Source organism: Macrobrachium rosenbergii, chromosome 5 (assembly GCF_040412425.1).
Source record: "Macrobrachium rosenbergii isolate ZJJX-2024 chromosome 5, ASM4041242v1, whole genome shotgun sequence".
Lineage (NCBI taxonomy): Eukaryota > Metazoa > Arthropoda > Malacostraca > Decapoda > Palaemonidae > Macrobrachium > Macrobrachium rosenbergii.
The window spans coordinates 30,954,585-30,972,104 of NC_089745.1; the positions used below are offsets into that span (position 1 = coordinate 30,954,585).

Below are 17,520 nucleotides of genomic sequence, written 5' to 3' on the forward strand. Positions count from 1 at the left end.
AGGATTTCGAAATTTACATGTAATTAAATTATGCTGTCGTGTTGTATAATTATTTTGCCTTTTCTTTCAAAGTTCTACAAATCAAACCTAATGCTGTGTAATTCGACACTCCGTCGTTTGGTACATTTTTTAAAAATTAATTTATTATTCTCTTGGCAAAAAAATATACTGTGATGTACAGTAGTTGTAACAGCTGGTAGAGCTTTTTTTTTTTAGGACTAAGTTTTTTAATCGTTAAGTCAGAATTCTGAGAAAAGAACTTAATTAAAATCATCCCCAGAGGCATCATATATATGATTCTCTCTCTCTCTCTCTCTCTCTCTCTCTCTCTCTCTCTCTCTCTCTATATATATATATATATATATATATATATATATATATATATATATATATATATATATATATATATATATATATGAATGAAGATAGCCCTATTTCATAACCCAGCTACGAGACGTCTTTGTTATGACATCTCTGAGTACGGAAAGTGTGCTACAGAGGTTTTGAGTTTTCATATTTAAAGTTAGGAAGTAATCTATTTATGGATTTCGGTAATGGACTTCTAGTTGTTGTTTGAATATTAAAGTTTGCTGTAAAGGTTTGTTTTGATTATAGTTTTGTTAGAAAATAATTGAGTTCAATAGTATATCAGGAATAGTATTTGCATTAATTTTCTTGCTGCCAGGAAGTGTGTAAAATAAAAAAAATCACAGGATTGTGTGCATGCCACATCAAGGTAGAAGTCGAACTTTTTTAGATATACGCTTTTTTACATTTCATATTTTGCAATGCATGACATGGAATTGCAGAACCCAAATCTTGGAAGAAAGAAAAAACGTACGAGACAGTCTCTGAAGGTCATCAGTCTGGTGAAACCCACTCCTACCTCTCTTTCCGTTTCCTCGTCGCTGTCACGTGAACTGCCGTGTGTAGGTTTTTTCTTTTGTTTCTTTTTTTTTTTTTTTTACGTGGATGAACCTCTCCATCGGAGGGCTAAAAGACATCTTTTTAACAAGCGGGGGCTTTTCCTCAAGTCACGAGTGCGACGTTTGTGGTTCCCACAATCTTTTCGTGGGATGCCGTGAGACTCCCAGTCTCGAAATAGTACATATCATTAGTATCGGCAACAGTAGCAGCAGCAGCATCAGCAGTAGCAGTAATAAGGAGTTTTACCTGTTAATGAGGATGCACCAATGGAGGCAGTGGATAAATAACGGCAAATAATGAAAAATTATGTCAGATTTTCATTTTTACATTGCTTTAGTACTTTCTTATTTTTCATTATATGCGGCTATCATTGCGTACTATCGTCCCTTTTAAATTGTTAATAAAAGGTTTTGCTGTTGTAGAATTTTTTTTTATCTTTTTTATTATTTCAAAATTTTTGAGTCTCGAAATATGTCCGTTATCCTGTGTTGTTGATATCAGGCTACATTTAAGTTAAATTCGTATAACTTTAACTTTTCGATGTTAAACAACCCAATGTGACGAGTCCTTGAACTTCCACGAAAATTCTAGTCATATGTCCATTCATTTATGTACTTACTGACGCTCTGGTTAAAGACGTACTGCAGTAATATGATGCACTTTTGCTAAAAAAGAAAATTCTTTCAAGGATTTTTCGTCTATAGGTTAATCTTCAACCGATTATATTTCGTCATGAAACGAGTGTAATCCAAGAGCTTAGAACCTCAACCACAAAAAGTTCGTCCTTGACTTGAGGGTGCTGCTTCAGTAGGATTTTAGAATGACGTTTAACTCAAAATTCCTTTTTTTTTATCCACTTACCTCCACCTCAATACATGTCTTCCCATGGTGTATCAACAAGATCTTCGTCGATTCCCATTTTGGGGTTTTAATTCTCTCTCTCTCTCTCTCTCTCTCTCTCTCTCTCTCTCTCTCTCTCTCTCTCTCTCTCTCTCTCTCTCTCTCTCTCTCTCATATCATTTTGTTTACTCCGCTGCATCAGTATTCTGAAGTGCAAGAGATACTAGGGAGTTATTAATACTCTCAAGTTCCATTTTTCATGGAGGTTAGATATTAATAGGTGAAGAAAAATTGAAGTAAATTCATATTAAATCTGAAGTACTTTGCATAGTTATGATTGTGTTGCAGGTCATATATATATATATATATATATATATATATATATATATATATATATATATATATATATATGTATGTATATATATATATATATATATATATGTATATATATATATATGTTATATGTATATATATGTATATATGTGTATGTGAATATATATATACAGTATACATACATATATATACACACACACATGTACAGTATATGACCTGCAACACAATCATAACTATGCAAAGTACTTCAGATTTAATAAGAATTTGCTTCAATTTTCCTTCACCTTCTATTAATGATATCTAACCTCCATGAAAAATGGAACTTAAGAGTATTAATAACTCCCTAGTATCTCCTGCATTTCGGAATATTGATGCAGCAGAGTAATATATTATATATATATATATATATATATATATATATATATATATATATATATATATATATATATATATATATATATGTGTGTGTGTGTGTGTGTGTGTGTGTTTATATTTATATATATATATATATATATATATATATATATATATATATATATATATATATGTGTGTGTGTGTGTTTATATATATATATATATATATATATATATATATATATATATATGTATATATATATATATATATATATATATTTTTTTTTTTTTTTTTTTTTTTGTAACGCAACATAAGCCCAGATGAACGGTCGTTTCCTAAGTTTTCAAGTATTGTCAATATATTCATGCATGATGAGGTTTGTGGTGAGAGTTGCGTGGGAGATAGATGTAAAGCCATCTTTTATACCTGATCGTGACTTGTGCAGCCCAATATCCATTCATGCCCATCAAGAGCAGAGAAAACAATGCTGGGGCAGCTTCTCGAGTAGCTGACTTTAGACTTCCGTGCTTTGCCTTCCTCCTCTGTGTCACGCGAATGTTGAATGCCTTGGTTGAAAAACTCGTCTTCATCTACCTCATCTCTTCCGCGAGGCGTTGAATTACAGTGGTATGTTATTTAATATATATATGTATATATACTCAGTGATTTGAAGTTTTTTATAGATTGTAAGTCGATCCCTGTTTACATGTGTTCGCCATTGAATTTAAATTACAATCTCTTTAATTAAATTGCTTTAACTGAGTGTAAGCAGCCGATTTAAGCAACCGATTTATAACACAGAAGAGTGCCTTAGACCTGTCAGACTCCTTGTGTTCGTGTATGGCATTGTATGGTATCCGGTTCGCGTATGTTTGTTCGGTGAAACCATAGAGTCGTTGTGGTTTTAAAGTCTGAAGTCAATCACGCAGCCACCGCCCCGTTCCACTTCCATTTCCCACTCCTTGTTCCCTCCCTTCCCCCGTCCTCTTCCCTACATCCTTTATGCGTAATCAGGTTTTTTCTTTGGTAGTCTAAAAAGATTTAATAGATTCCCGGTCGTTATTTCGCTTTGTCTTCTTGTGTTGAGATAATTCTCGTAAGAATTTTAATTTAATTTTTTTTTTATTATCACGTAACCAAGCTATGTGCTGTAATATGACTACTTAACCGAACGACGTTTTCTTCTTTTTGTCGTCATTCTTTGTGATTTTACCCTCGTGAGCATTTTGGCATTTTAGGGGCACCAGGTTGATTTCTAGCGTTTTAAGGTCAGTCTACATTAGTTCCTTCAAAATAGATCAAAGTAAAGGAAATATTCAGTGTAATCCATATAGTGTACTAGCATGAATCGCATTTATATCTTTAGATTTCCAGTTGATTGAATTACTGTTATTTTTTTCTTTAGTATAATCTTTCGAAAATTACTTTATAATGTTTTTCAACGATATGGATACAAGCTTGGCCAGCGCCTGTATAATATTTTTTGTTTACCTGATAAAGATTTTGATTTTAAAATTTTGAACTTTCACTAAATATTTTAATTCGTATAAATGGACTTAATGTCGTCGACATGGAATGTTTATTGTAACTAAGAAAACCTTGAAATTAATAAAAAAAAACTGTTATAAATCAATTTTATTTAACTAGAAAAATTAGATATTAAAACAAGATTTGAGCTTAGAAAATATAGTACGTACGCTGGTGAACACTATTGTGATTGCTTATTGGAGAAGCCATTCGTCATTGCAGACAGAGAGAGCTCCCTTTAAAGGTTGTTAGATATTGTTGTGAACAGATCGTTAGCTCATACAGCCTAGCACATGACGTAGCACTTCATGTTTGGTCACTTACCTCTTGAAAGTCGCATATGGATGTCGTGGGTGGGTATAAAAATAAAAACTTGGGCGTCGTCAACTTGCATTGTAAGAGCACTTGATCGCAAGTTCGTTTTTGACAATGGACTCGGCAGAATCGTTGAATTTATATGACTTCTCTCGGACTTTTTATTTTTTTCAATTGATGTCAGATCAATATTTGCATGATGAGTTTGTTCTCCTTAGAGATCGAGGGTGGAAGGAACAGTTTATGGTCATTCCGGTCTTCTCTCAGTGTATGTTGTATTGCGTGTATTTACTATTGATGTTATTGCTTTTGTATCTTCAGATATAATTATATTTTATTATCTTAACGGGATTTTGGTAAAATTAATCTTTGATGACCTTATATGTTGTGACTGTCAGGTTGACACAAACCACATGGGTGGAAGTTTCTTGTTCATATGGAGGGATTCATTTTATAATTAGGATTTTGAGAAAATAGAATAACTCTCTCCTTCTTTCTTTATATGTATATATAATATATATATATACATATATATATATATCACTTTTTGGATACTTTTTCGATATTTCTTGCATTTGGACCCAAGCCTTGGTAGTGACAAGCGTATCCAAAAAATGTGAAGAATTCGAGAAGTTAAGAGGGCATTGTGGCTACTACAGTTGCAATTTATATATATATATATATATATATATATATATATATATAATGTCATATAAAAGTGAATTATCATTAGGTGAAATCCATTCATCGTTTTTAAAGCGTTATTTATCCAAATTTTCAGGTTCCGTACGTTTAATTTTTGTCGCGCATAATTTAGAAGATGAGCTTTTCTTTTACGACTTAATCAACATCGTTTTTGACAGAGTACGGAACATTGTGCTTCACATGTAACATCTGAACGGTTGTTGTGGCCTGGTGTGGTATTTATGTAGCTTTCCCTTTTGTCCTTAGACTTCCATGCAGCAGTGGAGTGCATTTTTTTTTGTTTTTTTGTGCCGATGGTGAATTTCCACAGCTGATATCATTGAAGTAAATCGTGATTGGCGGAAACTCATGCCGCTCACCACAAAGGTTACCATCCAGATACATTGGCCAATCGGAATCAAATATGAAGCTCCCCAAAACAACAGACTAATGAAGTGGAGAACGGTTATAGATTGCCTCCGGCTCTGAATGACAGCCATCCATCCTGGTAGGATGCACTAGAAAATAACAAAGTTTTTTTTTCGTCCTTTCGGCTCCATCTGCATTTCTTTCCACCTTTTTGCCTTTCTTGCGTTTTCTTTGGTCTCTTTCCACCTAGCTGTTCAACTACTTGAACTTTGTCTTTCTCCAATATTCACTCCACATTTCGAAAACAAATCCTTCGAGCAGCCTTACGAGAGCCTTGTTAACAGTTTAATAATAATCATCATCATCATCATCATCATCATCATCATCATCATCATCATCATCATCATCATCATCATCAAGGAGTATCTATATAATCAGCTTATTATGAAATGAAAATATAGTTAGCAGCCATAACTTGACTTTATCAACTTTAACTGTGTAAGTAACTTAGCAGATGACTCTATCATCTCTTATGCGCATAGAATGTTTGCTTGTGAGTATGCGCGTTTGATTTGCATATCATGTTAAGGTATATATAAGGGGACAGGGCAATAATAGCCTACCTTATTTAAAAATTTTAAGTATATTTTAAAAAATACTGAGTATTAATATAGATAGCCCTATTTTAGGCTTTTTCTTTAAATTATTTCTTTACTCCTCTTGAAAGGCACCATCTAAATCATGAATAGATAGCATGCAACCCACGAGCTTTATTTTATTTTAGAGTATTTAATGCAGAATGTTGCATCATTTTTGTAAGTTTTTGGGGTGTAGGATGCAGAATGTGGGGAACGGCGTCCGAGGCTAGGTTAGGTTAAGGTAAGTCTATTTAGGTCGTATTCCCTCTAAAATGCCTACTACAGAAATGCCTGCTAGGCCTACGGCAGACCTGACCCCTCGCTCTGCATTCGCTTCTTTGGTGCAGTTTGTGGTCGATTTTATAAATTAGAAATAGGCCTACTCTTGTCCGTGTGAAAATATAGTCGCAGCATATAATCTCAGAGTCCTGAAAGTTAAAATGTTAATAATCAGTTCAGTCTTTAAAGCATGTCAAGGCATCTTACGCTAGTCATGAATTCCCAATGGAGTACAATCTGATTTCTGTAAAAACGCATTGAGCCTTCTAAGTCCATTTACTTTTCTGAAAACACTCGATGAAACGTAAGAAGCCTACATATATAACTTTTAGAAGCCTACATATATAACTTTTAGACATTCAAAGTAACTAATCGTATTTCACTGGAAATCGTTTAGAGAGTTTCCGAAAAGTCTGAGCAGTGCTGTCAGACAGATATTTTCGATTATTTGCTTAAAGTATTTCTTATTCAATTGCTGGTTATTACTTTTAAGCATTTTTTCAGTATTATCTTTCATAAATGAGATTTGTTTATTGGAAGAGTTCTAGGAAAGGTAATGACTTTTAAGTTTGTTACTTATTGGCTACATCCAAGTAGTAGTAATAATACTACTACTACTACTACTTATAATAATAATAATAATAATAATAATAATAATAATAATAATAATAATAATAATAATAATAATAATAATAAGAAAAAGAAGAAGGAGAAGAAGAAGAAGAAGAAATAATTGGGAGGATAAAACAAAGATTCACAGAGATCACGACAGACATAGTCAGACACCAACTAAAGAAAATGCCCAACTGGAAAGCCCCAGGTCCCGATGAAGTCTATGGGTACTGTCTCAAAAACTTCAAGATCCTACACCCACGAATAGCAGAAAACCTCCAGCATTGCATCAAAAACCACCATGCGCCCAAATGGATAACCACAGGGAGAACATCCTTAGTACAGAAAGACAAGATCAAGGGAAATATAGCAAGTAACTACAGGCCTATCACTTGCCTACCAATAATGTGGAAGTTACTAACAGGTCTCATCAGTGAAAGGCTACACAACTACCTAGAGGATACAAACACCGTTCCCCACCAACATAAAGGCTGCAGAAGGAAGTGTAGAGGCACAAAAGACCAGCTCCTGATAGACAAAATTGTAATGAAGAATAATAAGAGAAGGAGAACCAACTTACGCATGGAATGAATTGACCACAAGAAAGCCTTCGACATGATACCGCAAACGTTGCTGATAGAATGCCTGAAAATGTATGGGGCAGAGGAAAACACCATCATCCTCCTAAAAAATACAATGGGCAACTGGAATACAGTACTTACAAGCTGTGGGATAAAACTAGCAGAGGTTAACATCAGGAAAGGGATCTTTCAATGCGACTCACTGTCCCCACTACTCTTCGTGGTAGCCATGATTCCCATGGCAAAAGTACTGCAGAAGATGGATGCTGGGTACCAACTCAAGAAAGGAGGCAACAAAATTAACCATCTGATGTTCATGGACGACATCAAGCTGTATGGTAAGGGCATCAAGGAAATAGATACCTTAATCCAGACTGTAAGGATTGTATCTGGGGACATCAGGATTGAGTTTGGAATAGAAAAATGCGCCTTGGTCAACATACAAAAAGGCAAAGTGACAAGGACTGAAGGGATAAAGCTACCAGACGGGAATAGCATCATACACAGAGATGAGACAGGATACAAATACCTGGGAATAATAGGAGAGGATATAAAACACTAAGAGATGAAGGACACGATCTGGAAAGAATATATGCAGAGACTTCAGGCGATACTCAAGTCAAATCTCAACGCCGGAAACATGACGAAAGCCATAAATAAACACATGGGCAGCACCAGCAATCAGATACAGCGCAGGAGTAGTGGAGAGGACGAAGGCTGAACTCCGCAACATAGACCAGAAAACTAGGAAACACATGAAAATACACAAAGCACTACACCTAATTGCAAATACATACAGACTATACATAACACGAAAGGAAGGGGGACAGAGCTACTAAGCATAAAGGACTGCGTCAATATCGAGAGCAGAACACTGGGGACAATATCTGAAAACCAGTGAAGACGAGTGGTTTAGGAGTGTATGGGAAGAAGGACTGATATAAATAGACGAAGACCCAGAAATATACAGAGACAGGAGAATGAAAAACAGAACAGAGGAATGGCACAACAAAAATTCACGGACAGTACATGAGACAGACTAAAGAAGTGGCCAGCGATGAAACATGGCTATGGCTACAGAGGGGAGAACTGAAGAAGGAAACAGAAGGAATGCTAACAACGGCACAAGATCAGACCCTAAGAAATTACTTATATGTCTGTTAATATATAATTACATTCTGATTACCCCTTGATAATTTAATTTATGCTTAGCTTATTTTATTGTGATTTTAAAAATAAAATAATCAATATGTTTCTAACTATAGCTTACAATATATATATATATATATAATTGAAATAACTAATTATTATTAAAACTTAATTTTAAATGAGTGGACGACCTTCTCTCGGGAGTTGGTTCCCTTTGGCTTTGGCAAGCGTTTGTTTATAAAGTTTTTGTAAAATACGTTTGTATATTATTCTATAATTAATAACTGAAAGGTAGTTGTTTATATTTTCTCTTATATTAAATTTATTTGGCTTGAAAGTTTGATCCTTGCTTGTTCTGTTTAAGGAATAATTTACAAGTAAGTAGATGCGAGACAATTAAAGCCAATAGATTTGTTTGGTTGGGTTTCAGTATATGTATTTGGTTTTGGAGTAGTTCTTCGATCCAGTAATTCCAGGAATTTCAGGTTAAATTTGTGCCAGCATCCGCGGTTAGACTGGGAGTAAATATGGAGGGTATAAGGTTATTGGTTACAGGATATGTATTTGTGAATTTTTTCTTTTAGAGAGTTAAGAGGTGAAATTTATAGTTCAATAGTAAAGCTGAAATTTGTGGATTTTCTTGGAGGCCATTAAAGTCTAGATTTAAACCCGGATTAGATACCCTGTTATACTAGACTTAAAGCGTGTTACTTGATTAGTACCAGTTATGATCTTGAAATTTAAAGGATTTGGCGGTATCCAAGTCTAGTTAGAGGAACCTGCCATTTAAACGATATACCACGAATTATCTTACTTTGTCTTGTTGAACAGTATGTATACCGCCATTATTAGGTGGTGTATTAATATAGCCATTGAAATTCATTTATATTAAGTGTATTAGGTCAAGGTGCAGCCTATAGCAAAGATATCGGTGGGTTACAGTGCATTATATTTGTAAACGAATAGCTTCCTGAAACGGGGTCCTGAAGGTGGATTTAATTGTTTTTCTTTTTTAATATGTTAGATTGATAATAGCTCTAGGATATGTACACATCGCCCGTCACTCTCATTCTTTAAAGTGAAATAAGTCGTAAAATAGTAGTTGTCTTGGAAAATGCATCTAGGAGTATGAATTGTAGCTACTGTTTAAGCACTCCACTTAGGCTGGAGGGATTGCCTTTTAGGCACTACTTAATAATTGCTTATTATAGGAGTGAATTCGTTTGTAGTCTAGTTTGATAAAGAATTGATTGATTTTGTTGGTTAGTATTTTGTAGAATTTTGTTTAAAGATTATAGTTAATAAGTACAGTGATGGAGTTGTTATTGAAGTTGGATAAAGTAGTGTTTAACTCTCGTACCTTTTGTATCAGGGGTGAACTATATCGGCATGTTAGTTTTGAGGTCCCGAAACAAAAAGAGCTAGATTTTGTTGCTCTTTTACGTTGTAAAGTGATTTGTAATGAATCTTTAGTGGTGATATGTTAGTCGATCTTTGTATATCTGGTTCTTTACTAAATAAATTTAATTTTGTGTCGGGTTTGAATTTTAATTCGATAGTAATGGTAGGAGGAATGGGCTTCTACCCGCTGTTTTGCTAAGTATCTTGTTGGTTTTCATTTGAGGTGGGCTTAAAATCAGCCATCTTGGTATATCGTTAAAGTAATATTGAGTTTTTTTTTATATTTATAAGATGCTTGCTATTTCTAGTAGAGAATTTCATATACTGTTTAAGTGACATGTAAAGTGTTTATATAAGTAGAATTGAAGTTAATTTTTATGTTTGAGTGTTATTTATTTTTTAAATACTTGGAGAGGTGTTTAGAAGGAACTCGGCAAATTTTGTCCCCGCCTGTTTATCAAAAACATGTCTGTGTGAATTAGTTATAAAGTCTAGCCTGCCCACTGATTTACTTAAAGGATCACGGTAATTTGACCATGAAGGTAGCATAGTCAGTAGTCTTTTAATTTGAGGCTTGAATGAATGGTTGGACGAGGGATAGGCTGACTCCTTTGCGATGTTTAACTTTTACTTTTGAGTGAAACGGCTCAGATTATTTGTCTAGTTTATATTTCGTTGGGGAGATGTAGATATAATATGTAACTGTCTATTGAATTTTATAGTGTTAATTAGTGTTTGATCCTCCCTTGGGGATTAAGAGAATAAGTTACTTTAGGGATAACAGCGTGATTTTCTTTGAGAGTTCTTATCGACAAGAGTAGTTGCGACCTCGATGTTGAATTAAAATTTCAGCTAGGTGTAGCCGTTTAGCTGGTGGGTCTGTTCGACCTTTGAAATTTTACATGATTTGAGTTCAAACCGGTGTGAGCCAGGTTGGTTTCTATCTTTCAAGAGTTTAAAAATGGCCTTAGTACGAAAGGATTGAGCTTTTGAGATAATCTTTGTGTGAGATAAACTTTAATGGATTGCGTTGGCAGATTAGTGCGTCGAATTTAGGATCCGTTAATATAGTGATTACTATAGGCAATAGGGAAGTTCTTTGTGAGTTCTTTCTATGATAGTTTTGATTAAGCTAGTTAGTTACTTAATTTTAGTGATTTTGGTTTTGGTTTCTGTCGCTTTTTACACTGCTTGAGCGTAAGATTTTGGGTTATATTCAGATTCGTAAGGGCCCTAATAAAGTGTGTTATGCTGGTCTGTTACAACCTTTTGCGGATGTTGTTAAATTATTCACTAAGGAGCAAACTTTTCCTGCTATAAGTAATTTTATTCCTTATTATTTGTCTCCTGTGTTTAGGCTGTTTATTGCTCTAGTCAAATTCACTGTAATAAGTCTCTGCCTACGAACGGGATTACTGACATCAGGTTAGTAATTACAGTGGCCCCTCAGAATGATATTTGTCCTCACGGTAGTACGTATCCTAGGAAGGCTGTCGATATAGTTAAGAATAGAATAATTACTCCAACTGATCAGGTATGCATGTATAACAATGATCCGTAGTAAATTCCCCGTCCGATATGTCCGTACAGGCTTGGGGCTAGGGTTTGGGTTGGATTATATTGGGCACATTTTGATTTTATTGAGTTTCTGAATTATAGCTCTTATTGTTAGGAGGAGGCAGAAGGTTGAAAATTTTAAAGATTTTGATAGCGTGTTTTTGTTGGTTAACGTTTTCTTGTCATTAAGTTTGGTTTTAACATTTTCTTGCCTTGATTATTTAATATTTTATGTATGTTTTGAAAGTTCTTTAATTCCTACTATAATTTTAATTTTAGGGTCGGGGTACCAACCTGAGCAATTGCAAGCTGGTGTGTACATGTTATTTTATACTTTGTTCGGTTCTTTGCCTTTGTTAATTTCTATTCTGAGTCTGCATAGAATGGGTGGCTCCGTTACATTTGGCTTGTCTTTAGTTCCTGAGTGCAGGGCGAGTCTGTTGGGTGTCTGATATGTTTGCAGTATTATGGCTTTTATTGTTAAGCTGCCTGTTTATTTAGTCCATTTATGATTGCCTAAGGCCCATGTGGAGGCCCCAGTGGCGGGGTCTATGATTTTGGCTGGTGTCTTACTGAAGCTGGGTGGGTATGGTTTAGTGCGTGTAAGTCCTCTTTTTATTCACTCAGCTGTGGCCTTTAGCTGGCGGTGGGTGTCGGTGGGCCTGTTAGGTGGTATTTTCGTAAGTTTTATTTGTTTACGTCAGACCGATATTAAAGCTTTAATTGCTTACTCTTCTATGGCGCATATGGGCTTAGTGTTATGCGGCCTTAGAGTTTTTAGGTGGTGAGGTTTGTTTGGCGCTGTTTCTGTTATGGTAGGACATGGCCTTTGTTCTTCTGGTTTGTTTTGTTAGGCTAATATGGTGTACAAACGTCTTGAAGGACGTAGATTGCTAGTTAGGAAGGGCTTGCTTAATTTCATGCCTACTATGGCTTTGTGGTGATTTTTGTTGAGGGCTGGTAATATGGCTGCGCCTCCTACTGTTAACTTATGGGTGAGATTAGTCTTATTTTGAGGGTTGTCCCTTGGGCGTTGTTGGCAATAGTTCCGGTCGCTCCGCATTCCTTTTTAAGGGCTGCTTATAGGCTTTACGTTTTCTTTAAGTCAGCATGGGAAGTATTTTAGGGCTCTGTTTTCTTGTTGTTCCGGCAGTGTTCGAGAGTATTTAGTTTTAATATACTCCATTGATTGCCTCTAAATGTTTTAGTGTTGAAGGGTTCGATTTTGGTTTGTTAAAAGCTTAAATAGTTTAAATAAAATGTTGGTTTGTGGGTCCAAAGATATAATTTTTTATTTTAGTCAGTGTTGTGGAATAATAAGATGAATTTAAGGAGCATAGGTTTTTTATTAATTGTATCTATTGCTAGTCTGATCACTTCTCTAAATTTACTTTTTTCTGGTTGCTGTTATTTTTTACACTGGGAGTTGGTTAGAATTAACAGGGCTAGTATCGAAATAGCTTTGATTGTCGATTGAATGTCAATTATGTTTATGTCTTTTGTCTGTTTTATTTCTTTTATGGTTTTATTCTATAGGGGTGGTTACATGTCCGGGGATTATAATGTCGGGCGTTTTATGTATTTGGTTTTGGGGTTTGTTCTTTCTATGCTCTTGTTGATTATTAGTCCTAATATAATTAGTATTTTGTTGGAGTGGAATGGCTTGGGCTTAGTGTCTTACGCTTTGGTTATTTACTATCAAAATGAAAAATCTGCTGGTTCTGGTATGCTGACCGCTTTGTCTAACCGGGTGGGCAATGTTGCTATTTTACTTAGTATTTCTTTGATGCTGAGTTTAGGGGGCTGAAATTTTTATTTTTATGTGGGAGGGGAGTCTATTGCTAATAGGTACGTTATTTTTTTAGTTGTGTTGGCGGTCATGACTAAGAGGGCTCAAATTCCATTTTATGCTTGGCTTCCTGCGGCAATGGCAGCTCCGACTCATGTTTCTGCTTTGGTTCATTCTTCTACGCTAGTTACTGCTGGGGTCTATCTTTTAATCCGATTTAGTCCGGGACTGATGTCTTCTTTTGCCAGGACTTTGTTATTATTGTTGGGGTGTTTGACTGTATGTATGGCTGGGTTGGGGGCTAATTTTGAGACTGATTTAAAGACAATTATTGCTCTTTCTACTTTGAGACAGTTGGGTGTTATAATCACTGTTTTAAGGCTGGGGTGGGCCACTTTGACTTTTTTCCATCTACTAACTCATGCTTTGTTTAAAGCTCTTTTGTTTATATGTGCTGGATCTATTATTCACAGTGTTGGAGACTATCAAGATATTCGTATAATAGGGGGCTTAATCAATTTTATGCCTATTAGGGTGATGTGCTAATTTAGCTAATTTGGCTAATTTAGCTCTTTGTGGTTTTCCATTTTTAGCGGGATTTTACTCTAAGGACTTAATTTTAGATTTTAAACAAGATTTGTTTTTGACTATTAGCTTTGGCTGGCCTTACTGTTTGTTGTTATAGGTTTGTTTGGTCCTTTAAAGCTCGAGTTCTATTTTTTCCGTGAGTGATTTGTTTTTTTGATACTTGGATTGAGCTGTTGGGTGGGGGCGTTTCTGGCTTGTATTTCCAGCTCCTACTATAATTTGTTTTTGTTATAAAATTGCTTGTTTGACTGTTAGCCTGGTTGGTGGGTATGTGGGGTATGTAGGGGAGCTCAGTAGTGATTATGTTTACCAATAGATGACTCGAATACATACACTGTGTTCTGTTACCAACAAAATTTTTACAGTAAGAGCTGACTTTATGAGACAAAGCCTGATTTTGAGGGTAGTAAGTAAATTTTGTTATCTTTGTGCTTTTGCTATAATATCTATACATTCATGAAAGAATATTTTTTCAGTTCTTGCATAGCCTATGGTTTAAAGATTCTATACCATTAAAATTAATAACTCATGGTTTTGGTATGGACGGGTAAGTGTTTTTGTACCAAAGGGTGGGGCAAGTTACTAAAAAAAAAAAAAAATAATTTGGCACACGTGCCGACTTGTTTGATAAAAATAACAAGTCTATTTATTTATATAATTTTTGTTTTGTTCCTGGAATTTTGTAAGGATAATGAGATGACTCACAAGTTTCTGGATGTTAGTGTTTATAGCCTGGGGGTTGTGATTGACTAGGTATGACCATCTATGACATTCCTGGTATAGTTTCCAAAGCTTTACCTCTTGCTGTCACTCATTCTAATGTTTTCAGTGGGTTTAGCAATGCTGGAATTTCACCTTTGAATGCAGACTTTTTCAAGATTCTGATTTTGATGGTAACAGATCGATCACAGGAGATGTCCGAAAAAAAGAGACACAAGGGCTTCAGACCAGTCATCAGCGTGATACAGAGCCTTGTAATCTGACAGACAACAATGGAATTAAAAAGTTCTTGATGGAGAAGTCCACGGTAAATTGTTGTGTCTTCTTTTTAACTGGGAAGACAGTGACTTTTATGTGCCAGAAAGGGAAAATTCGCTGAATAGGAGGAAACGTCGTTCTGCTATTCTAACTGACACATCAGTAAAAAAAGAAAAAGTGCTTGAAAAGAAATTGAATAAAAAAACACCAAAGATGAAAAGATGAGTTTCAAAAGAAAGCTCAGTTGAAGACAGCCTGTGTTTTTGCACAGAACTATTTTCTAAAAGTCAGTGGATCCAGTGGGGATTCGGGAGCATGTAGATCCTGACGAAGATTTATTTTACACTTATTACAATTGCAACTCAGATGATGATCTGAAGTGATACTAATGCCTTATATTTTGTAGAAAACATATATTTTTGTTACTTGATTTAAAAAATCATTTTCTTTTAATTATCTTCAGGCTATACGGGGTAAGTTGGCACAAAAAGTTATTTTTTCTAAAAAATGAGAGCAAACCACAAATGATAAAAAATGTTCATTTTTTTCAATGATGATGAATTTTATTATGTTTGTTTTCTATTCCTAATAACTAAAATTGTAAAAAGTGTGGTTAGCCCCGGTCTCCCCTATTGAATTATTTAAACTCTGAGATTATATCCTATGGCTGTGTTTTCTGCTTTTATGTGATTTATGCCTCTGCTGTCTACTATTGGTGCCAGACGGAAGGTTTTAGGACGGGGCTCTGTTTACTCTCAGTTGGGGGACGCGGGTGATCCGAGTATTACGGCGGACAGGGTATTTATAGAACTTTAATAAAATCTTCCGTTTATCTTCAGGCTATTCAGGAAAATAGAATTAAAACTTATTTGGTGATTTTATTAGTTTGATTAGTGGGGTTGCCATTAATTAATTATTTAAACTTAAGAAGCTTAATATTGTGAGCGTTACATTGAAGCTGTAAAGGAGGCAGATTTGCCCTTGAGTATTTAAAAAGGGTTGGTACCTTTGGCGCTACAATAAAAATGTAGCCTTCCAGTGGAACCTGTGCAAGAAACACCAGCTACCTTGCAGTAATAAGTGGTACGAACACCAACCTGAGGGAGTGATAGGAAACGATCAGGCAAAGATCCTATGGGACTGTGGTATCAGAACAGATAGGGTGATACGTGCCAATAGACCAGACGTGACGTTGATTGACAAAATCAAGAAGAAAGTATTACTCACTGATGTCGCAATACCATGGGACACCAGAGTAGATGAGAAAGAAGAGAAAAAATTGATAAGTATCAAGACCTGAAAATAGAAATAAGAAGGATATGGGATATGCTAGTGGAAATTGTACCCATAATCATAGGAACACTAGGCACGATCCCAAGATCCATGAAAAGGAATCTGGGAAAACTAGATGCCGAAGTAGCCCCAGGACTCATGCAGAAGAGTGTGCAACTAGAAACAGCGCACATAGTGAGAAAAGTGATGGACTCTTAAGGAGGCAGAATGCAACCCGGAACCCCACACTATAAAAACCACCCAGTCGAATAGGACTACCTGTGATAAAAAAAAAAAATAATAAATAAATAATTTTATTCGTATCCCACTTAAAGACAGTTATTATTTATATACATACATACATACATAAATACATATATATATACATTATATATATATATATATATATATATATATATATATATATATATATATATATATATATATATGTATATATGTGTGTGTGTGTGTGTGTGTGTGTGATTGTCGTTTGACTAATTTATTTACTTATTATTTCCACGATTCCTTCATTAACATATTTTGGATAATGTTATAATAAGGCTGCTATAAGGGACGGAAGTATAGAATTTCATCTCCAGCAGTCTTTGATGTTCCTGTTAAAGAGGTCCCTCGACCTAAATATAAACTGAATTACTGATCAGAAATAAGTTTTTGAATGAAATTCAAATTCTGTTCTGATGACCCTAGGATTTTCATTTCTGCCTGTCATTGAATCTTCATAGTATCATTTCTGTTTGGTGCCAGTGCTGTTATGGCTTATTGTTTTTGTATAGTCCAGAATTATTTTATCATACTTTTCCTACTCTCTAATGGCTCCTGAAAGAGATCTTATCCCATAGTGTGTATTTCATGACTTGAGCTTCCCGTTTTCTGTTGTCATCACTGGCCACGAAGTCGTGACGGACTTTTTTTTTTTTTTTTTTTTTTTTTACCCTCTGCTTTTTCTGATGATATACGCGGTTTCCATTCGAGTCTTTCGTAACAGAAAGAGGACCCTCAACCCTTGGTCATGGATCGCCTTTTGATTTGGGGGGTCCTCTTGATGGTCCAAAAGGCACATGGCCTTCGTTATAAGGTTTTTCAAGGACTGTGTCGAGAGAGGTCGTCTCGGGTTTTCGTGGAACTATCCATATTCGAGCATATTATTAAACAGCAGAGGTCAAAAGTTAAACTGTAGTTTGGAAAATGGTACGGTTGAACAAGGCTCACGTTCGCAACCCACTTGACCGTGATGGATGTTACGACTCTGTCCTGCTGCGCACTGAATGAAAACAAAAAGAGGCTATATAACATTTCTGGAGATGT

The 17,520-nt window shown here is 35.2% G+C and overlaps 1 protein-coding gene and 1 pseudogene across 3 annotated transcripts in view; both read left to right on the forward strand.

The window, feature by feature from the left end:
* The window catches only part of Arms (Ankyrin repeat-rich membrane spanning), a 761,760-nt gene that overhangs the window by 386,512 nt on the left and 357,728 nt on the right, over nucleotides 1–17,520 (forward strand). The window lies entirely within an intron of this gene.
* Nucleotides 12,843–17,520, forward strand: part of LOC136839028 (NADH-ubiquinone oxidoreductase chain 5-like) — a 59,946-nt pseudogene continuing 55,268 nt past the window's right edge.